This window comes from Pinus tabuliformis, chromosome 6 (assembly GCF_031772625.1).
Source record: "Pinus tabuliformis cultivar Carrire ecotype Pingquan chromosome 6, CPIR1, whole genome shotgun sequence".
Taxonomy (NCBI): domain Eukaryota; kingdom Viridiplantae; phylum Streptophyta; class Pinopsida; order Pinales; family Pinaceae; genus Pinus; species Pinus tabuliformis.
Genome location: NC_142292.1, coordinates 1,103,331,629 through 1,103,355,934, shown reverse-complemented (window position 1 = coordinate 1,103,355,934; position 24,306 = coordinate 1,103,331,629). Strand labels below are relative to the sequence as shown.

At 40.5% G+C, this 24,306-nt stretch overlaps 1 protein-coding gene and 1 pseudogene across 6 annotated transcripts in view; one reads left to right on the top strand and one right to left on the bottom strand.

Annotated features, from left to right (window-relative positions):
• The window catches only part of LOC149262770 (uncharacterized), a 352,995-nt gene that overhangs the window by 305,384 nt on the left and 23,305 nt on the right, over nucleotides 1-24,306 (bottom strand). The gene's annotated exons all lie outside the window — the stretch shown is intronic.
• On the top strand, nucleotides 15,460-16,210 carry LOC149262771 (uncharacterized; annotated as a pseudogene).

The window sequence follows — 24,306 nt, the reverse complement described above, 5'->3', positions numbered from 1 at the left end:
GGAAACAATTTCACACCTTGGAGATCCGCAATTACAAAGATACAATAGATTCAATATCGAGCTTCTACAAAGCAAAAAAATGTGTGTAGTCTTTTTAAAATTTTGCGTAAGTTTGGTTTGAAAAATTAGTTTGAAGTTCAAAGGGCATAGGGAAGCATAGTTATCATTAATTGATGCCCCGAAGAAAGAAAATGGAAACACCTAGTAAGCAACCTAAAAGCTCTAGCATGACGCATGAAGAAGAGGAAGAAATACAACATGACATATCAAAATTACGAGACCAAGTGCAACAAATTTCACTCTCACAAAATGTAACAGAAGCTAAGATTGATGGTTTAAAGAAAGGCGTGGAAGCTAAGATGAATGGCGTGGAAGTTAATATGAATGATGTGGAAGCTAAATGGATGGCATGAAAGCTAAGATGAATGGCATGGACGCTAAGATGGATGGTATAGAAGAAAAATTGAAAGGCGACATGGAAGATTTGAAGATAGATTTGACTAAGTTGCTATAAGAAATGCTTACTAATGGTGAAAGGGTAGTAAAGGAAACTGATAATGAGAACAAATGAAATGTTAATCATGATTTCATAGACTCTAACGTTGGATTGAAGACCCACCATGTTCCGAAGATTGATATGAGGAAGTTTGATGGCAAGGATCCCGTAACATAGATACTACAGATGGAGCAATATTTTGATCTCCATAATGTGCAAAACACACAAAAGGTACGCTTTGCAACTTTATATTTGGAACCAAATCAGTTTGTACAGTATCAATGGCTTTTCTCTCGTAAACAAATTGTCAATTGGGCAATTTTTACGAAAGAAATGATAATACATTATGAGGATACAAAAAGAAACAATTTTTTTAGCCAACCGATAAACCTCAAACAAAAGGGTTCAATGATGGAGCACATTGAGGACTTCCAAAAATTGAATATAAGGGTAAAAGATATTCCAGAGGAGCATAGGATTGATGTGTTCATAAGGACTTTAAAAGATAACATCCAACATGAGGTTCACCTTTGGGAACCTGACTCATTGGAGAAGGCATTCAGGTTGGCAAGAAAAATGGAAAGCAAAATTATGGCAACAAGGAAGCCTACCACTCACAACTATAAGGATGGAAGTGTTGTTTCCCCTAGCCTTCCACAACCTACAAGGTTGACACCACAACAATTGGAAGAAAAAGAGCAAAAGGGCTTTGTTACAATTGTGATAGAAAATACACTAAAGGTTATAAGTGTGCTGAGAAAAAATTATTTTACATAGATTGTGAAAATGAGGAAAAAAAGAACAAGAAACGTCAAAAAAAGGGAATATACACCAGGAACAAACCCTAAAGAAAGAAGAAATGAATCCAACCATATCTTGTAATGCATTGGCCGGAATTACCATTCCTCAAACTATCAAGATAGAAGAACATATCAAGAAGAAAAAGGTAATAGTGTTGATTGATTTGGGCAGTACCCATAATTTAATTCATTGTAAGATAGCTAAGGAATTGAATTGTTTCCTATATCTAGCACCAGAGTGTCAAGTGATGGTTGCAAGTGGAGGAACCATAAATTGCTCTGGAAAGTGCCATAATATCAAGCTATCCATGGGAGAATATGTATTGAATAGCCCAATGCTTTCCATTCCAATGGGTGGTGCTGATGTTGTACTAGGAGTCCAATGGCTACAATCCTTGGGTACAATCGCTTTTAATTTTCAAGAACTTTTCATTAAATTTTCTTTAGAAGGAAAGGACGCTGAATTAAGAGGTGTCGCAGGGAAACCAGGAAAAATAATCAGCTCTAATGGAATGACAAAGCTTCTAAAAAAAGAACAACGAGGCGTAATTGCACAATTATGTTCGCTAGAGGTTCTCACATCGAAATCATCTATTTCTCCAGATCTCTAGAAAGTCTTGGACAATCATTCCAAGGTATTTGAGACTCCCAAAGGTCTCCCACCTATTCGTGATCATGATCATGCTATTCATTTGATTCCAGGAAGTGTTCCTCCAAACATTAGGCCTTATAGATATCCCTATGCCCGAAAGAGTGAAATTGAACGTATGGTTGCAGAAATGCTAGAGGCTGGTTTAATTCAACCTAGTCAAAGTTCTTTCTCTGCTCCAGTAGTATTGGTGCACAAGAATGACGGATCATGGCGCATGTGTCCCGATTTTAGGGAGCTCAACAAGCTCACTATTAAAGATAAATTTCCCATTCCTGTCATTAATGAACTATTGGATGAATTGCATGGCTCAATTTACTTCACCAAGTTGGATCTTCGTTCAATATATCATCAAATCAGAATGAAGACTGAAGACATTCCGAAAATAGCATTTAGAACTCATGAGGGTCATCATGAATTTGGTCCTGCCTTTTGGCCTTACCAATGCACCTTCTACATTTCAAGGTTTGATGAATTCCATTTTCAAACCCTTAGAAATTTTGTGTTAGTATTTTTTGATGATATACTAATCTATAGCAAGTCTTGGAAGGATCATGTTCAACATGTTGACAGGGTGCTCAAACTATTGGAGGAGAAACAATTATATGAAAAAAGCTCCAAATGTTTCTTTGGAGTACAAGAGGTGGAATATCTAGGTCATATTGTATCTCATGAAGGTGTTAAGGTAGACCCTAGCAAAATTAAAGCCATTAAGGAACGGAAAATCCCCACATTCATAAAGTATCTGCAAGGATTTCTCATGTTGACAGGGTATTATCGCAAGTTTGTTAAGAATTATGGGAGAATAGCAGCACCTCTAACAACATTATTGAAGAAAGATGCATTTTTATGGACTCCAGAAGCAACGAAGGCCTTTAAACGTCTTAAAGAGGCAATGTGCCAAGCACCGGTCTTAGCTACGTCGAACTTCACAAAAACCTTTATTGTGGAATGTGATGCCTCAGGAAATGGACTTGGTGTTGTTTTAATGCAAGAAGAAAGACCCATTGCTTTCGAAAGTCGTCCAATCAAAGGAAAGAATTTACACAAAGTTATTTATGAAAAGGAAATGTTGGCAATACTACATGCATTTAAGAAATGGCGACCCTACCTAATGGGAAGACACTTCAAGGTACAAAACGGATCATGATAGTCTTAAATACTTTTTAGAATAAAGATTATCTTCAAAAGAGTAGCAAAAATGGGTCACAAAGATGTTGGGTTATGACTTTGAAATCATCTACGAAAAAGGGAAACAAAATGTTGTGGCACATGCACTCTCAAGAAAAGATGAGGATGTGGAAGCATTGCTTTGTGCCATTTCTATTATCCAACCAGATTGGATAAACGAAGCAAGGGATGAATGGAAGAATGACGTAGAAGTGTGGGCACTCATTCAAAAGTTACAACAAGATCCCAGTACATCTGATACATTTCGCTAGAAAAATGATTTGTTATGGTACAAAAATCGCTTATACCTATGTCAGAGTTCCCAACTCAAACAAAAGATTCTTATGGAATTGCACGCCTCTCCCTTAGGAGGGCACTCGGGATTTTTAAAAACTTACCACATGGTTAAAAACGAATTTTTTTGGGATGGCCTTAAATCTGATATTCAAAAGTTTGTGGCGGAATGTTTGGTTTGCCAACAAAATAAAGTTGAAACAATTAAGACCCCGAGTCTATTACAACCATTATCCATTCCAAGTCAATGTTGGGAGGAGGTTTCAATGGATTTTATCACAGGTTTACCCAAGTCCGAAGGAAAGAGTGTCATCATGGTGGTAGTTGACAGACTTACCAAGTATGCACACTTTTGTGCATTATCTCATCCATTTAAAGCCAATACAGTTTCTACTGCATTTATGGAAACAATTCAAAATCTACATGGAAACCCAAAGTTTATTGTAAGCGACAAAGATCCCATTTTCACTGGAAATTTTTGGACAGAATTATTTTCCTGTTTGGGTACTCAGTTAGCTCATAGATCATCTTATCATCTAATAGGCAAACTAAGATAGTGAACAAATGTTTGGAAGGCTATCTTCATTGCTTTGTAACTGATAAACAGACACAATGGGTCAAGTGGTTGCCTCTTGCTGAATGGTGGTATAACACTTCCTTCCATACTGCAGCGAAAATGACCCCATTTATGGCATTTTATGGATATCATCCACCGTCCATCACATCATATTTAAGAGAAAATTCTAAGCTTCAAGCAGTGGAAGATCACATCGAGCATCAACAACAAGTTCTTCAACTCTTAAAAGATAACCTCACTTTGGCACAAAATAGAATGAAACAATAGGCAAATCAACATCGTAGCGAAAGAAATTTTGATGTAGGTGACTAGGTATTTCTATGACTACAACCATACAAACGAATGTCCCTCAAGCAAGCTAAGAAGGATAATAAATTATCACCAAAGTATTATGGTCCGTACAAGGTGTTGCAAAAGATTGGTACCATGGCATACAAATTGGAGCTTCCTGCATCTTCTCGAGTTCACCCAGTTTTCCATGTTTCATGCTTAAAGAAGGTTATAAGTGACAAGCTCCCAATTCAAACAATATTTCCAAAACTTGACGAGAAAGGAAAAATCATATTGGAACCTGAAGCAGTCACAAAAACAAGAACTCGACAGCTACGAAATCGACCAATTTCAGATTATCTCATCAAGTGGAAGAACTTACCCACTGAAGATTCCACATGGGAGGATGAAAATTTTATACAAAAGCATCCAGAACTACTCAAGCGTTGAGGACAACACTTTTTTTAAGGAGAGGAACATGTTAGGTCCCTACAATCCTAGTGTATTCCCTCATTAGTATTGTCATTGTAGCCCTTATTGTTATTGTTGTGCCCATGTTGTCCCCATATTGTTATTATTGTGCCCCACAGAAACCCACTATTGTTATTGTTGTGCCCTTATATTATTATTGTTATGTCGTCTCTGATTATATTGTGACCCCTTAGACTCCTATATGTAGAAAGGAGGTTTTGTCATTTGAATCATCCAAGAATTGTTCATTTTTGTAATGTAAAGGAGGTTGCCCCCTTGAAGAGGCTGATTTTGAAGTCGTTGATCTATCTTTTTTATCTTTTTGTGAGCTGGTTGCATAACACAAGTGAAGGAGTTGGACCGAGAGATGTCGTGATGCATTTGAGGATTTGAAAAACAGGATGGTTACAACACCGATACTGAGGCTACCTGACTTCGAGAGATTGTTTGAGGTACACACAAATGCTTCTGATTTTGAGATTGGGGGAGTACTCTTGCAGGATGGGCATCCGATGGCATATGACAGTCGGAAATTGTAGGATAGAAAGCGAGGATATCTGATCCATGAGAAGGAGATGACTTCTATCATTCATTGTTTACAGGTATGGTGACACTGTTTGATTGGGAAGCCATTCGTTGTCAAAATTGATAATGTTGCAGCAAGTTAGTTTGCATCCCAACCTAAGTTGTCAAAAAAGCAGGCTCGTTGGCAAGACTTCTTGGCAGAGTTTGACATGACCATTGAGTATAAACCCGGTAGACTCAATGCAGTTGCATATGCCCTCAATAGGAAGGCACAGTTGGCCACATTGGAGGAGGAGGGACAGTCCCTTGCCGAGAGGAGTAGAAGTCGAGGACATATGACCGATGAGATACAGAATAAACTACGGGCGAGTGTGGAGGCCAATACTAAAGCAAAGAGTGTTCTGAAGCAGTTGAAGGAAGGGAAGACGAGGAAGTTCTTTCTACGAGATGGACTCTTGTTTTATGGTGACCATCTTTACATTCCGAAGTCATTTGGACTTAGGAGGCACCTCTTGAAGGAGTGCCATGATTCTACTTGGGCTGGCCACTAAGGGCAACGTCGCACTTTGGCATTATTAGAGAGAGGGTACTTTTGGGAGAAGATGAGGCAAAATGCATAGGAGTATGTGCATACGTGCATCATTTTTCAGCAGGATAAATCGGATAACTAGAGACAGGGAGGATTGTTGCAGCATTTGTCGATTCCGAGGAGACCTTGGATGAGTGTTTCGATGGACTTCATCACTCAGTTACCGCAAGTACAGTGGTATAATGGGATCATGGTCATTGTTGATCATTTTTCCAAGTATGTCGTCTTCGTTCCAATGAAGATACCATGTGGAGCTGGGAAGACAACGGAGTTATTCTTCAAGTATGTTGTGAAGTATTAGGGAGTACCTTTGAGTATTGTGTCGGACCGAGATTCACGTTTCACAGACAAATTTCAGACCACGTTGTTCAAGCTAGTCGATATAGAGTTGTTGCAGAGTTCGAGTTACCATCTACAGACCGATGGACAAACTTAACACATCAATGCATTGTTGGAGGACTACTTGAGGCATTATGTGAGGGTTGATCAGAAGAATTGACCCGAGTTATTGGATGTGGCTCAGTTTAAATACAACATGCAGAAGAGTTCAGCGACAAGGTACAATCCATTTGACTTGGTTAGCACGAGTACACTTGACAGATACAACAGACAGAATGAAGAAATGGACAGACAAGGATACGAGGGATGCACACTTCGATGTTGGGGACATGGTTCTTTTGAGGATCACTAGAGATCAGTTTCAGCCACCCAAGGGGACTGCACGATCTTTAACGAGGAAGTATGAAGGGCCATTCCGGGTGAAGAAGCGGGTTGGTGAAGTAGCTTATGAGTTGGAGCTGACAAATCACATGCGATTCAAACACCCTATGTTCCATATTAGTCAACTCAAGAGATGTCGACTTGATGCAGATCATCCTGAAAGAGTAACACCATTGAGAGGATCAGCCATGATTGTGGACCAATCGAACTTAGTTTTGGATAAGATCTTGGATCTTCGAACTACAAGTATCGGAAGTGCCATGAGGAGGGAGTTCTTCGTTCAGTGGAAGGATGCATTGGAGGAGAGTGGTTGGGAGACGGAGGATTTGTTGTGGAGATGGCAGAAGGAGATTGCACGGTTTGACGATGAGTTGGCACGATCGATAGGATTGTCGAGGATAGCAGTGACTCTTGGTGGGGGAGGATGTTAAGACCCCGAGTCGACATCACCGCCCTTGGGAAAGTCGAGCGCCCAACCGGGCGCACATGACACTTAGGCGAGTCATCGGCCCATATCTATCCAATGTTCATCATCCCATATCCAGATCCGTGAAGAAGCCTCCATCTCATTTGCGATATGTTTCCCATCAATGTTATCTTCCATGTGCCACCCATGGTTATAGACCAACAACCACATCCATCCAAGCATGATCTCTATCTGTGAGGCCCTTCCCCAAAGACCCCATTTCCATGGTGGTGCAGCACCTCCTCATCATCAAGGCACTGCACACACCCATCTCCAAAGGTCTAGTGCATGAGGAAGTTGCCTCCCTAGCTCTCATCCACCCATGTGTTTGATTGATGTTGTGTCCTCAAGTAGTCGTGCACAGTGACAACCTCTTCTTTCGTACACATCGTATCTTCTCAAGTTTTCCTTTCGTCAATTGAAAGACATAGATCCCCATAGCATATCTGCAATAGTCCACAATACCAACTGGATCTCTACCTACATATTCCTCTCCATCTTTTGCCTTAGAAGAAGTACTCAAACCTCTCCTCTAACTAGAAATCTCACAGTGAACCCTCATGGTAGAAATCTCAACTGCCTACTTCTTTGTGATGGGTGGAACCATCCTTCCACCTCCATCCTTCTTTTCTTTCGTGGCTCGTGCAAAAATTTGAGCATCCTCTTCCCCTTTGTTGCGTAAGTCAAACATCCAAGTCCATGTTGTTCCACATGTTCATGTTTCACATTCGAGCCCTTCTCATACAAAGTCATAGAAGCAATCTTTGGACGATACCCCAAGTGACTCTTCCTTGTCAACGGCACGATCATAGTTTTCCCATCAGCTGAAATCAAGAGTATATCACTGTCCAACATTGGTATGGTTTGTGCAGCTACTAAGAAGTCTTGCCCCAAGACCATAGCATGATCATCCATCTCAATCACCCTCAAATCCAACTTTCCAAACCATGAACCCACCTTCACTTGTGTGTCCCTTAAAACACTTGTCACAACCTTCATGCTTGAGTTAATAGCTTTGAAATCACTCAAATCCCTTTCCATTCCAGCCTTCAACTTCAAAGATGTTGTTGCCTTCTTACTAAGGAAACTATGTGTAGCTCCCGTATCAACCAATGCAACAAACTTCTTTCCACATACAGTAACCTACACAAAACTTAACCTTAAGGCATCTCCATCCTCCATAGGCTTTGTCTTGCGTCTTACCTCTGCAAACTTCTTCAATATTTCCACCTCAGAACTGTCTTTCGCCTTATGCTTCGACCTGACCATCCTCTTAAGGTGTGCAACTTCCCCATTATGCACATTTGAGCAATTCGAACCTGGTTTAGCTTGAGTTCCATCAAGCTTCTCCTCCTTTGTATGTTGCCCAATCACACCTACTCGACATACATCATCTTCAACTCGAAGTGCTCCCATCGTTCGCAAATGATCCTTCATTACCCGATAGTAAGCCCTAAGTTTGTCAATGTACTTGATCTCATCTTTCTCTCTGACAATACGAGGTTTGTGTTGAGTAAGGGCCTCGACTTGGCGAGCGCCCAAGTTGACAACCCACATGGGCGAGAGAGTCAAAAAACTGAGATCGCGGGAACGGGGCAGCCTATGAGAGTATTCATGCGATCGAAAGGGCAAAGGCAGCGTGCGATGGCACTTGAGACTGAGGCAAGTCTGCTTCCCGAAGTGTTGGATGGAGATGGTCCATGGGAGCTAATGATGACTTGAGAGAGTTGCAACCGATGAAGACTTCATACTATGGTGGTCTTAGAGTATCTGATTCATTAAGAAGCTAAGGTGAGTTTTGTACTTGACTTTGATGCGGTATGGGATGCATACCTTGGACATCGTATGGGATATGTTCGTGAGGAGTGACTTGATGGAATTGGATATAATGGGAGGAGACACCTTGGAGTTGGATGGAGTTGCAGCGATGGTGCCTTGGTGGGAGCACTTAGGCATGGGTTGATTTGATGAGACTTAGCCATTTTTTATGGACATGGAGGTTGTTGGTATATGACCATGGGTAGCACATGGACGAGATGATGAGGCAAGTGTAAACTTGCCACTTTGACAACATTGATGAGCAGCATATCGCAGATGAGATGGAGTTTCTTCATGGCCCTGGGTATAGCACATTGAGCATTGGATTGGTGGGAAGAGTTCTTGATCGAGTTGAAGATGTGACAGGATGCTAGAAAACTACTGACAAAGGCATGAAGAGGTGCATTCTCATGGATCTGGATGATGGTTGGACTGGCCATCCAACTAGTTTTAGTCATGGAGGTCGATAATGTACTAAGATGTGTTTAAGTTGGGTTGAAATATCATAGCAGCAGTTCACATGATGACGATACACGGTGGATTGGCACAATATGAGTTGCAGCCGTTGCATGCATTTGAGTTGCAGGGAGCATCCTTCCACGAGATGAGGCAGTATGGAGGATTGCAACGAGTTGTGATTGATCATCGTGTATTAAGGAGTCTTTTCCAAATAGAGTCATGAGCCTTGGTGGAGGTTCTGTGATGAACGCAAGGAGTTAGGCAACATGGACATTTGATGTTGGAGTTGATGACACTTTGCAACATTCGGCCTTGGTGATGGAGTTTGCTAAGGTGGTGTTGTTGAGGGCGACAACCTTTTTAAAGTGGGGGAGGATGTCAGGGCTTCGAGTTGGACGAGCGCCCATGACGACCCACCAACTCGAGGTGTCATGTCCCTTCCTAAATTAAATTGGAACAAGACTAATTATTGCATTTTGGGGCCAATTTTGGAGATAGCGAGGCCCATTTGATTTTTATTAGGAGATTAGACTTAGGAGAAGTTCTTTTGTTGTGGTTAAATTACACACAGGGGTCACCCACACTAGGGAAATACGCACTCCCTAGTTCGGTTTGCATGGAGATGGTTAAGTGAGGGCCCACGATGGAGGTAAAATTGGAGGGAAAAGTGCTCCACGAAATCTATATAAGGAAGGCAGCTCTCCTCATTTCAATTTCTCTTTGGTTGCTCGAGCTGCTTAGCCGAGTCACTTGTTGTTTAGCAAGAGTTCTTCAAGCGGAGAGCTCAACCCTTTCTTCAGGGGACTTCGAGTGTCGCCCTAGAGAGGTTCACCTTCATTCTTTCAGAGGAGGTTTTCATTATGATTTCCAGTAGTCGTATTCCAATGTCTCCAGGTGGTGCGTATTCCTAGAGGATGCAATCAGGAGAGGTCGAGTTGTAATTTTGGTATCTTTCAGGGGGCTTTCGCCGAGAGAAATTCCGAAAAGTAGGCTTGGGTGTTAGTTTACATTTGGGTGGGTTTTTGGAGCTGAGAGAGAGGGCTTCTATTCAGTGGGGTTTTCGCACTTCCTAGGCAACACAGAGGAAGAATATTGTGCACACATGGGAGGTGGAAGCTCAACTATTGAGGCTGATCCTTGTCAGGAGAGGCAAGGGAAACACTAGTGGAGGTGATTGCTACTTTTCCAGAGTATTGGAGGAGGATTTTGTTGGCATACTTGCAGGTCGTGTGCTTCAGCAGTCTTGGAGGGTGTAGGGCCTCTTGGGGATCGATTTTGGAAGGTCAAAACCAAGCCAAACCATTTCTAGATTTTTATGGGTTTTCGACAAGGATCTCAGATATAAAATTTCAACATTTTCGTTGCACAGGAGGTGGGGTTTTTAGTCATATCTTTGCAATGGACAGTGCATAATTGTTGGGGATTGCACAGTGCCTTTGGGGGTCAATTTTGGGAGGTCAAAATTAGGCCAAACCATTTCTAGGCTTTTGTCAAGGAGCTTGGGGCTGAATTTGTAGCATTTCTGAGCAGCCGAAGTGGAGTTTCTTGTAGTTCTTTTCCAGCCAGCAGTGCAGTGCTCTTGGCACCGGAGAGCATTAGAGGAGCAGACATTTTCTAGTACTTGATATCATTGTCTCATCACCTGGATTCTGTCACGCTTGCCATTGAGGCTAGCCTAGGTGCATTCATCCATACTATTTTACTTGATCCATTGATTAATAAAATGGCTCAGCTGGTTCTACTTCTGGGGTTTTTATGAGCATGTACTCTCTGTAAAAAAAATATATGTTGAGAATCGTTTTTGCTTTATATATCACTGTTTGTTTAAGTTAGGAACATTACACGGGGAGAGTCGAAAAACCGAAGTCGGAGGTACGGGCGCACCCATGATGTGCAACGGGCATGCAGACGTAGTGGAGGACGCGTTTGGTTAATGGGGACTCGGTTAAAAGCGCGTGCAGACAAGTTCGGTTAAAGGTGTGCAAACGAGTTTGGTTAGAGGCGTGCGAACAAGTTCGGTTAAAGGCACATGCAAACGAGTTCGTTTAAAGGCATCAGATGAGTTCAGTTAAAGGCATGCGGACGAGTTCGTTTAAAGGCATCAAATGAGTTCAGTTAAAGGCATGCGGACGAGTTCGGTTAAAGGCGTGTGGATGAGTCGGTTAAATGTGACGAGCGGATGCGTGCATCGGGCAAGAGCGCCCACCCAACCAATTGAAGGTCGGCCCATGACTTAACGAAATTATGAAGGGGCGCGTACTGAACAATGGACAGGTCGGTTGGGTAGCTTATGGGCAAGCCAACCCATGGGCAACTAAAGAGACATGGCCCCTCGGCAAAAATGGAACGAGTGGCAATCGTATATATTGAAGAGTGTTAAATTTAGGTATGTTCTATGCTTAGAGCAATTTATTTCAATTTTCACAATCAGCTCAATATCTTTTCTAGATTAGCAATCACATCAGCATTAAAGTAAACTGCAGATAGAACATAAACATAAATCGCAGAAGACAAGCCAAGACAAGAGGACACAAGATGTGGCGTTAGCCAGGGACAAACCCCAATGTGGGGAAACCCTTGATCAATACTTCTTATATGTTCTTCAATAGTTTAGCAGAGAGAGAGAGAGATAGTACATTTACAACAAAAGTCAACACTTTGACTTATCTAGATAAGAGCATAGATCATCTCTAAGAAGATGATACATGAGATCAGTTGAAGACAAACTACTTCAACTGATTCTCCAAGGTGACTCCTTCACCTATCATCGTGCTACATCTTGTCATCATGCTGCACCTCACTGTGTTGCACCCATCATCACAGTGTTGGACCTAATGACCATGTTGTACACTTCATACTGTTGCACTTGTCATTGTGCTGCTCCCAATCACTGAGCTACTCTCATCACTGATCTACACCCAATGCTGCATCCATCACTGCATCCAATATGCTACAATCATTTACACTCACCAGTCTTAGTTGCTGCTATGGCTTACAGCCTAGCAGAGCAGCTAGACTCCTTCAACAAACCCAAAGTGCAGTCAACTAACAGCCACAATGTCTGCGTAGATTTGTCTGCAATTGTCCTCCAAGGGAAGGTTGTCTCTGCCTTCCACAAGATTGTCCTCCATTTACTACAACATGTATATATATCTGACATGCCATACATCAGACTGAAGATGTCACTGTCATGTGTTCACTAGATAACATACAACACAGTCATACTGAAGATAGTTGCCCACATAAACTATCCATCCAGAACTCAGATTAAGGTTTTGATCTTGCACTCCTAGACTAGGCCTACTGCCCAGCAAACTCAGCCTAGAGAGCAGACTTCTACAATGCAATGCTTCTTCTTTATGACAACGAATTCCCAGTCCTTAACTCATGCCTTGTAACCATTTTATTTAAAATGTTGTCACTGATAGCACACATAGGCCTTGTGTTGTTGATTAGGGCTGCATATTGTAGATAAAGCAGCGGCTAGGCATCCTTGATTGCACTGCGGATTAGGGCCTTCACTTGTTGCTCATTAGGCCTCCTTAGACTGCGGCTAGGGCACCTTTAAGACTGTGGATATATCTCCTCCTTAACGCTGCTAGAGCTCTCCTTTAACTGCGGCCAAATCTCTCCCTTGCCTGTGGCTAAGACTCTTCCTTACTGCGGCTAAGGTAAGGCAAGATCTACCTCCCATTAGGACTGTGTATAGGGTAGCATTAGCCCTTCCTTGACAGCTGATTAGGGCACACTTGAACAACAACTTGAGCTCCTAGATTGGACTGCGGCTAGGGCATCTTATCTCCATTAAGACAGCGTATAGAACCCTTCTTGACTGCATAGAGGTGTCTCCTCCTAGGACTGTGTAGAGCCTTCTTTGATTAACTGCGTTAGGGCTTCTTCATTAGGGCAGCGTAGAGCCTTTCTCCATTAGAGCAGTGTTATACCTTAGGATCTCTCCTCCTACCAAAACCCAAAGGCAAGTAGAGGAAGAGATCCCAAAGTGTGTGTGTCCAAATGACTTTCAAGGCACCTCTATTTATACTAAAACGTTAAGCACATGTGGGGTTTATTTGGTTGTTGGCCGACCTTGACGAATTGTCCCATAACACAAATAAATTCATATCTCCATGAATACTTATCGGAATTGGATGATCTTTAGATCAATCCTGCACCTCTTGATGAGAGGGATCCAAGAAAAATATCAGTTGCCATTAATAAGATGACCCACATGGAGTTTAGCCCTAGTTTCCAATTTTAACAAAGAGCATTGGCATTCATTGAGGGATCAATCCAACAGAGATCAGAAGGCAAACGAGTCTGAGGCATTCGGGTGGTTCGGATGAACTGCAAGGCATATGAGGGCGCGGCAGGGCATGTGCCCACATGGATGGGCGGAACAAAATCCTGAATGACTTTTCTGAACGAGTTTGCGCTGAATGGATTTTCTGAACAAAAACACTGAATGGGTTTTTGAAACGACATTCTAAACGAGTTTTTGAAACAACTTTCTGAACGGGTTTTTGAGACAAGTTGTTGAACGACCCACCACACGGGTAGATTGCACGACCCAGCACATGGGTAGGCTGCACGACCCGGCACACGGGTAGGTTGCACGAACCGGCAAATGGGTAGGATGCACGACCCAACACTCCGGTAGGGGCTATATGACAGGTTTAGGATTCGGGTGAATAGTGTGGAGGGTTGCACGGCACTGGTAGACATTCGAGCAAGCCTACACAGCGCGCTGCACGAACTAGTGCACCAGAGCAGATTGTCATACAGTTGTATTGTAAACTTTTAAAATAGCTTTGCAGAAGACTTTATAAGTGATTGGACAGACTTGATTGGGAGTTGCCCCTCTTCATGAATGTGTGTACATTGTTGTTTATTGTTGTTTTGATGATATCGCACGTTTCATGAAGTAGATGTTAAAAGAGGATAAGTGAACTTAATGAATATAATTCCGCTGCATTATTGAAGTGAGAGAACACTTGAACGAAAAATTGACTAAGTGTTGAAATTTCTATATACCATAAAGAGAAATGTAGAGAAAAGAAAGCAAACCACTCAAGTATGGAAGAGGAAGAAAAGGAGTATCTTGTGACTTCAATGATAAAGTGAAGTCAGCCTGGTCTCAGGGGGAGCTGCTCATGAAAGAAATGAAGAATATTGTTTATAACAATGTTAAAGAAGCAATATCTTAGGGGGAGAGCAACCCCTATAATGTCTTGAAAGAATTGCTTAAAGAAATCCAGAATCAAAGAACAATGAGCACCTCTATCTGCACAATATATTCAACAACAACAAAAAAGAAAAGAGGTTGTTTATTGTTGTTTTGATGATATCACACGTTTTATGAAGTAAAAGTTAAAAGAGGATAAGTGAACTTAATGAATATAATTCCGCTGCATTATTGAAGTGAGAGAACACTTGAATAAAAAATTGACTAAGTGTTGAAGTTTCTATATACCATAAAGAGAAATGTAGAGAAAAGAAGGCAAACCAGTCAAATATGGAAGAGGAAGAAAAGGAGTATCTTGTGACTTCAATGATAAAGAGAAGTCAGCCTGTTCTCAGGGGAAGCTGCTCATGAAAGAAATGAAGAATATTGTTTATAACAATGTTAAAGAAGCAATATCTCAGGGGGAGAGCAACCCCTATAATGTCTTGAAAGAATTGCTTAAAGAAATCCAGAATCAAAGAACAATGAGCACCTCTATCTGCACAATATATTCAACAACAACAAAAAAGAAAAGAGGTTATAATGGCACTGAAGAAGAAGAGGACATAAATCTTCATTTATCAATCTTCAACACACAAAAAAAAGAACAAAGATTAGGCGACGAGATTTGGAGAGATTAGTTGAACACATTTTATTTGCAGCACTACAGCCTCTTACGGGGTTCATTCAAGTGAAATAATGAGCACATACTTGAATGGCTCTTTATTGCATTTTTCCTGAAGAGTTAAGGAACATGTGATAAATCCTAAATTCTCAAAACATCATTACAAAAAAACAAAAGAGAAAGAAAAGGGATTCACTATCACTGACTACCTACATTTTTACCCTTGACTTTGGCCTCTCTATAGTTTGTCTTTTTAGTTCATCCTTTTGAAACATCACAGGTTTCAAACGACGATTATCAGAAAGAGTCATGGTGGAGCTAAAGCTATTGGATATCAGGGATTTAACACACATAGAGTGAATAGGCACCCACTCACACATCAAAAGCTTAGAATTGGGTGATGCATTAAAAGCCCGAAAGATTTCATAGGGTATGGTAGGACAGACATCTGCTAGAAAAGTCGCAGGGGTTATTCTAGAAATGATTAAGGAAGGAAAAATAGTAGGCCGCGCAGTTGTGTTGATCGGGCAGCCAAGAACAGGTAAAACCGCCATAGCCATTGGTATGGCTAAATCCCTAGGCGAAGAAAGCCCCTTTGCAATAATGGCAGGCAGTAAAATTTCTTCATTAGACATGAGCAAGACAGAGGCTTTGACACGGTCATTCAGGAAGGCAATAGGGGTTAGAATTAAGCGAGACTGAAATTTTCAAAGGCAATGTTGTTGAGATACAAATAGATCGGCCCACCACGTTGGGCGTTGCGGCAAAGACTGAGAAATTGACATTGAAGACGACAGAGATGGAGACTATGTTTGATTTAGGGAGCAAAATGATAGAGGGTTTTAGCAGAGAGAAGGTCCAGAGTGGTGATGTGATTGTGATAGATAAAGTTTCTAGCAAGATTACAAAGTTGGGGCAGTCTTTTGCAAGGTCCAGGGATTGTGATGCAATGGGGCCGTAGACCAAGTTTGTGTAGTGACCAGATGGGGAGCTACAGTAATGCAAAGAGGTGGTGCATTGTGTTACACTGCATGAGATCGATGCTATCAATAGCAGATGACAGAGAGACAGGACATAACAGAGGCAGAACAATTCACTAGTAGACCAGAGATGACAGGAATGCAGAGGACATTAGGTAGACTGCCAAAATGGATAGATGGTCAGATAAGCGTTACACATTATTATATTAGCAGCGCGAATCTATGGTGTGAACATACTGGCAGTGAATATTTTGGGAGCATTATTACATTGGCTGAGATAATGCATTGGCGGCAGCGTTATTACAATGGCATTGTTAACATTACAGTGTAGCATTCTTTTTGCATATGACAGCATTTTATACATTACATTGCAGCATTCCTTGTTATATTGGCAGCGTTCATCATATAGGCACTGGCTTGTTGAATGGTGTGGCCGCTAAATTAATGATCATTATGTGCATTATAAGGTGGAAGTGTTAACATATTGAAGTGCAGATTAATGGCAGCATTAACAAATTGCTTACGTTGGCAACATTAATGTGTCTAATGTTACCTTATGCCACTGAAGATGCATATATTTCAGTAATAATACATTGGTGATACACATTGGTATTAATACAGAGATCAGTGTCTTGGTATATTATCACATATTGGATGGTGCATATATTTGATGACTGGTATACTTGTTGCTTGATATATATTCAGTGGTTAGCAACTTCTTCCTAAATACATTGCACTGGCTAATAAAGACACGGTGGCAGTGATTGATACATTACAACATACAGAGGTATCCCTGCATGTATGCTCTAAAAGCAGACTTGGCTTTCATTTTATCGCAGCATGAAATGGAATTATAATGTATCACAGCATTACATATTCAAATACATTAATTATTATATGTAATGTGTGTTATATATAAACTATATGTAACATGACCTAAACCTCTTAATTACATTGCATTACCCAATACCACACGGTACTATCTACTAGTGAGACATCACCCGGAGAAGAGTATTCGAACAAGTTAGTTTTTGTTCTGTGACAAAGTTCCCCATTCATTTTAACTGTCTTCATTCATTGAAGATAACTGAGATTTTGAAGTGTTTCTACATAGATGGTTGAAAGCTATACAGAACAACACCCATACGCATGAGAGACAAGTGTCAAGCCCAAGCAGATATTAGAAGTTAGATTCATGGTCGACTAAGCTAAGAAGTCGACTGGAATATTTATAGAAATGTGTCAACTAGGAGCTCAAAGTATAGTAGATTAATGGTAGAACACAGTGCATATATCATTGTCTTTCCACTCAATCTTGAAGTCATTTTTTTTGGAGAAATGCAAATCAAGGGAAAGGTGCACCACCACCACCACTCATTCTATGGACGGGTCGGTCAGGCACAGATAGCGAAAGGGAGCCTAACTCACCAAATTAGTAAGTTAAAAGGCTGAGGTAAGCCTCACTTTTCAACCATTTTATTTAAAAATTCTAAGAGATAATTTTCTTTTTTATTTTTAAACTAGCTTGTTATAAAATTTTCTATCATTCATAGCTGGTAAGTCATTGGAGAAAGAGTAATAATTTTCATATCAAAACCAAGGAAATAATACATCTGTTTCTTGAACATGATTTCCATACATTTTCATGGATGTCTTAAGTATTTTTGCAGATCTACAACAAGGCATAGCTGTAGCAAATAATTTTCTGAATTTTTTTCATTTTATAGGGTGCAATTTCTTTAAGTATCTTGATTCCACCTTGTTTTAGCTCAGATTTCATTTGTAAGTTTATATCTTTAATCTATAGCTTAAAAGCAATCATTTCATCCCTTAGAACGTTTTTCTTGGCTGAAAAAAAAAAAAATTTGAGTCGTGCACCCAAGGGATTTTAATTTCGAGACCTCAACAAGTGAATTTTTAGCTTGCTGGAAATTCAATTTTGTCGCAGGTCCAAGGCTTAGAAATGGTCTAAATTGATCCATCTTCTACCTTCTAGCTTCCCCACCCTTAAATCTTGGATCTAGAAGTGTTTAGGCACTTTTGGGTGACCTGTTAAGGGGATTATCTTACTGTTTTCTGCAACTTTATGTAGAATTTGTAAACTTGTTATAACAGGACAACAATTTTATTTACACAGTAACCCCTCTAACCAAGGATCTGACGATAGAAATATTTATATGTTTAGTTAGTATATTTTATGTACACTCAATGCAACTAATCACATGCTATATATTGTTAGATTGGAGTGTCTTTACTTGCTAGTTTTGTATATTTTCTGCAAATTTACACAAAAGGCCAGCAAGGAAGTAATATAAACTCCTCCACTTTAGTCATTGGACTGCATTACAAGGCATTTGTTTTGTATTGGTTGGTTTGATTCATCCAAGGGAAACCTTGCATAACCATTTTGGGAGGAGTTGAGCTTAAAGAGTGGGGGCTTGAACTGTGGCGATAGTGGGCCCTCGTCCTCTGTGTGCCAGCCTAGCAAGTTGCAAGGATCTTCGACAACACTACTAAAAGGAGTAGTAACAAGATTGAAGCGATGACTTTGAAGCGATCATCCAGTGGGAAATTGTCGAGAAGTTGACCACTTGACTCATACGTTGTCTAAGTTGAGGAGGCCATCCTAAGCACCTTGGTTGACAGATGACACAAAGAGGCAACACAGAGTTGACATCCACAAACAGTGTAGTCTAGCCAACCTGAAGACTTGGTTAACTGACAGGCATAACAGTCCTGGTTCTTCACCATCTTGAGCACAGTGCCCTGACAAAATTAGATAGAATAATGAAGGTTGTCACAACAATCTTGTAAAGATGCCAGTAATGTATCTAGATTCTATACAATGAGATGCATTCATGTTGTCAACCTAGAACTATCCTTTGAGCAATTGCAGTAACATAGAATAAGGGAGGATAGGTTTTCGCCTTGACCATAACTTGTGTGTACTTTGGAAGTGATACTTTATATGTCTGCATTATTGGTGGGCCCCAGTATTGCAACAATACTGCTGCAACTCCTGGAACTCCCTTCTTTAATTTTATCAACCCGGTAGTTTGTAACAAACTACGAAGCGACGGTGCTGTATGCACAAGTACTAGCTCTTGCCACAGATGTCACTTGGTCCGCTGGCACAAGTTCGCTAGGGCCTCAAGCCAACTTCTATGAGCTCTGAGAAGAAGATTTTTAACTGATGGATGGAAGCTAACTCGAAGGAAGCTACTCTATTTGTAGAAAGAAACTGAAAAGCTGAAAGCAAACGCAAACCCTAGCAAACCCTAATTTTACCAGCTAGCTCTACTGATGCAAGAAAGAGGATGCAAGCTACTGAAAGCGATGCCATTGACTTCTAGGAAGGTAAAATGCATGTGCCTAAGCTACTTCGACAGTAACATCTGAAAAAAAAAAACATCTTTTTGTATTTTTGAATAAGTTGTCAAAATTATCATGCATGCGATTTAACTGTTTTTTACTGTGCAGAGGTGGATTGGCGAAAGGAAATGTTTGGAGAAGGTCGAGAAGGTTCAGAGAGGGCATAAGGGGTCCCTAACACCCTTCCAGAGAGTTTCACAGAGTTTGGCTATCAAGAAACCTCATTCGTGAGCTTCTACAGGAAGTCTGCAGGGGTTCTACAGGATGTCTGTGATTTTCTACAAGATGTCTGTAATTTTTCTACAGGATGTTCAGAAATGGGATTTTGGAGGATGGATGGAGGAAGAAAGATGAAGGAGTGGGTATGGAGGTAGGATAAGGGTTGGAGGTGGTCCAGGACTTGGTGAATGAGGCTGAAGAGTGGCTAAGGTGATTGGGTTGGTTCAAAGATAAGAGAAGCAATGTTGTGTGAGAGTATAAGAACTAGGGCCAAGTGTGAAAACGTACCAAATGAGAGGCAAGAATCTAAATTAAGGGATGGAGCAGATGGGATTGATGGAGTACAGGTGGATGGAGAGGTATTACAGGTGCTCTGCACGTTATCTTTCGAATTAGACAAATGAAGACTTCGAAAATCAAGAAGCTAATTACTTTGACGTAATCTGACCTAGATAACAGCAAAGAAATGGAACAGAATTTTATTTGCACTGAAACCATTGTTGGCATTATGAGACAAGTGTTGTCCTTGATGGCAAACCACACTGATGAGAAATCATAGTGCAGAAGGACAACAACAAGGAATTGATGATCAGACTATAAGAAGAAGAGAAAGTTCATACACGCAGGTTCATTAAGCCCAAGTCGCGTGTACACGCAGGTTGGCTTCAGCAAAAGTGCGTGTATGTGGAAAAGTACCTTTGGTCCATGGCGGTTATTCCTTGGAAGTTGTGCCTATGGTTTTGGACCTTGGCGTCTCGGCGGACGTGTTGATCCCTAGTTTTGAAGTTGATGGTATTGGATTTCTATGGTTTTGGCTCTTGGTATTGAACAAGGCCTAAGGCTATATAAAGGGAAGGAAATCATTAGGCAAGTGTATCTGAAAAGTCTTGAATATTTGAAGAAGCATAAGATCCAGTATGCAGGTTATGGGTTGATGAGGCATTGCTTGATCTGAGCTAAGGAGGGATCTCACCGGCTGATGGAGAACAAGATCTAAGGAGAGATCGGGAGCAAATGGTTTGAAATGAACTATCTTTATGATGCTTATTCTAGATCTACATACTGACGCATGTATTGTTCTATGAATATTATGAGTATGACTGATGTCTGGTACAGCTGCAAGTTATGAGAAATTATTTTTAGATCTGTACGCGGGTTGTCTTTGGCAAAAGAGCGTATACACGCGGGTTTGATTCATCGAAGTAGCGTATACATTGTAAAGCTTGATATTTGAAGTTGCAGATGGGTCTGATGGTTATTACAGAGTTCTGTGTCTGCTCTGTGTTCTGGTGACAGTGTTGTTAACAGGGTTTCAGTGATTCAGAGTTTGATGATTGTTTTGAGCTTCAATGATAGTTATGGATCCAGTCTGAAAATTGATGAAACGTGGTACCTGGAGGAGAGAAGATTGTAGGCAAGCACCTACGTACTAGTATCTAAGCTAGTACAAAAGCTAAGGGAGATCTTTGGAGCATTGTAGCAGGTAGCAGCCTGTGTACTAGTAAATGGATCGGCTAGTACAAAAGCAAAGGGGGTTGTAGCTCCCGTACTGGTATAAGACTGCACCAGTACAAATATTGTAAAAGTATTTTCTTATTAAGAAGAAGATTGAGATGACTTGCAGCAGGTGGTTTTCACCCACATTGGGTTTCCACCTTATATCTTTGTGTTCATGTGTGTGGCTTTTGTGTGATGATCTGTTCTGTTATACTGCCCCTGTTTACTGTTAATATGGTTAATAATGTTCTGATGCATTTACTGAAGATAAGCTAACTGAATCATAAGATTTCTGGATATACGCTCATTGCTTTAGACACAGCAGCGTGTACACGCGAGTTCACTTAACTGAAGTAGCGTATATGTTTTTGAGCATTGAAAAAGTTTTTATTGATCTGATAATACTGATTCACCCCCCCTCTCAGTATTATTTCCAACAATTGGTATCAGAGCAGGTCCTTTGGTAGAAGCTTGATCGCTTGAAGGAGATCCGTGGAACAATGGGAAAGAAGCTTAAGAAGAAAGCTCATAGGAAGAAGAAGACATCTCAGAAGATCTATGACAGTGGGAGAGTCGATTGGGGATTAGGTATAAGAAGTTCTTCAGATTCAGAATCAGATTCAGAATTAGATTCAGAATCATTATCAGGTATGAATGTGTTATCCTCTGATGTTCCTGCTATATTTCCTTGTGAAAGTGATGGAAGTGATAGTGAAACTACTGAACATGCTTTTATGGGTGAGCAAGAAAAGTATCAAATAGAGGCAGTATTTAGAAGGCTTACAGACAAAGTTAAAGATCAACAAGATCTATTGAACAAAAGGGAATGTGCTTTCAAAGAAGAAGTTACCAAACTAAAGGCCCAACTAGAAGAAGGAAACAAGGTAAGAAAGCTACTCAAGGACAAGGAAGACCAATGTCAAAAATTGCAGCATGAAGTGACATCATTAAGAAAAGAAGTCAACGAAAGAAGCACAACCATCAAGAAACTCAAAGATAGATCCAGCTACTATGAAAATCTTGAAGCTACGATCCTCTCACTAAAGGAAGATCTTGAAGAATCCAAGAAGCAGAATGAAGATCTACACCAAGCAATTGAAAAACAAGACAACGAAGTCATCAGCTTAAAATCACAGTTGGAATGTGCCTTCAGAGTTCGTCAAATTCAGCAGGATCTGTATGAAAAGCAAGAAAAGGAGATACTCAATCTAAGGCAACAAATGGAAGAAGGAAGAAAAGATGGAGAAGACATGAAGAAGCAATGTCTAGAAAAGGAGGAACAACTTCAAGTTGAGGTAAATATCTTGAAAGCTAAATTAGAAGAAAAGGATAAACTTTTGAGATTTCAAGATAGTACTAAAGCCTTGGATGATATTCTTAGTAGTCAAAGGTCTCCTGCAATCAAGACTGGTCTTGGTTTTCATGAATCTGTTAAAGGTGAATCTAGCTCACAAGGTGAGGCAAGGAACTCTAAAGAGAAAACTAAAATTATCAAAAGGGAGATGAAAGGTCAACCCCATCAACAATCAAGGAAAGAGACTCCTCAAAGAAAATCGTTTACTCCTCCTATGAATAATGTTGAATGTTATGTATGTCATAATCTTGGACATGTTGCAGCTAGATGTGGAAGAAGAAGGGTTCAAGACCATCATGTAGAAAGATCATCACATTCAAGGTACTTTAATGGATATTGCTTTGCTTGCAATATGTTTGGTCACAAAGCTGCTGATTGCTACAGGAGGAATATGAAATATGTAAGATGTTATGCATGTAACACGCTTGGACATATAGCAAAGGAATGCAGGAACAAAGGATGGACATCACACCAAAAGGAGAAAACCTCATCACACTTGAAGATATGGAGGAAGAAGGAAGTACAGTCAGCACAATGTACTGAGACACAGCACAGCACAGACATATCAGACTCAAGGGGAGCTGAAAGTGTAAACCTTCAGTGTCCTGAATCTCATACGCAAGTTCCTTAAAGGGAAGTCGCGTATATACGCGAGTTAGACACTGAAAAGTCGCGTATATGTCAGTCTAAGGAAAAGCAGTGGGAACAGGCTCAGAAAAGGGATCTGATATGATTCAGTCCATTATTTGCTCTATTGGTTAATAGTTACAGTCGGCTGAGGATGTGTGAAAAATGTTTTGATACTTGTAAGATGTCTAGAAGTGTTTTGATCCTAACTTGATGATGATGATGATGTCTTGATGCTTGCTGCTGATATATGCATAATCAGATCTAACAGATGGCACAGGTTGAGGGGGAGCATATGCCTTTAATAATTCATTGTTGGCATTATGGTTAATAGTCCTTGGTGATGATTCTTATATGGCTAAATGATATATCTTGCTATGATGTGGTTGTGAGTTGTCTATGATAAAATCACATATGATTCTTGGGGTTACATAGTTGATGATCAGATCAGATTTATGGTTGATTCCTTGATGATGCATATATGGTGCTTACATGGTGATCTTCATAAGGACAAGGAGAAGTACAAAGCTTGAATACACATCTTCCTCACTTGATATCATATGCATAAAGATCATACAGTTATGATGCAGGCACTCATGTGGATAAAGATTGTTGCTGATATCAAGAAGCTTTGTCAAAAGAGTTTGAGCTCAAGATACATAGTGTTGATTCATGGATGACTCCTCAAAGTCACTTTGTTGGAGACATGATGATGAGTTCGTATCTATCTGATGATAGGTTTATACTTACATATGTTAATTGATGCAGATGTTCCCAAATAATGATACTTGGATCATGTAGAGCTTGATGAAATGGCTATGGTGGTTTCACACATGATACAATGATATCCGCGTGCATACGCCGTTTTACAAGGGGATAGTCGCGTATATGGTGTACGCGTGTTGCGTAAGGGATATCTGCGTATATACGCCTGTTTATGTGTATACAGACGCGTATATGGAGATTTGAAGAAAATCAGCAGGGACAGATGTTGGTTGCAGAAAGTCTGATATAGGTCTGACAGAGATCATCTGGCACAGGTTCAGGGGGAGCAGATAATCTTCCAATGATGCATTGTTGGCATTATCTTAAAGCTTTTGGTTCTAG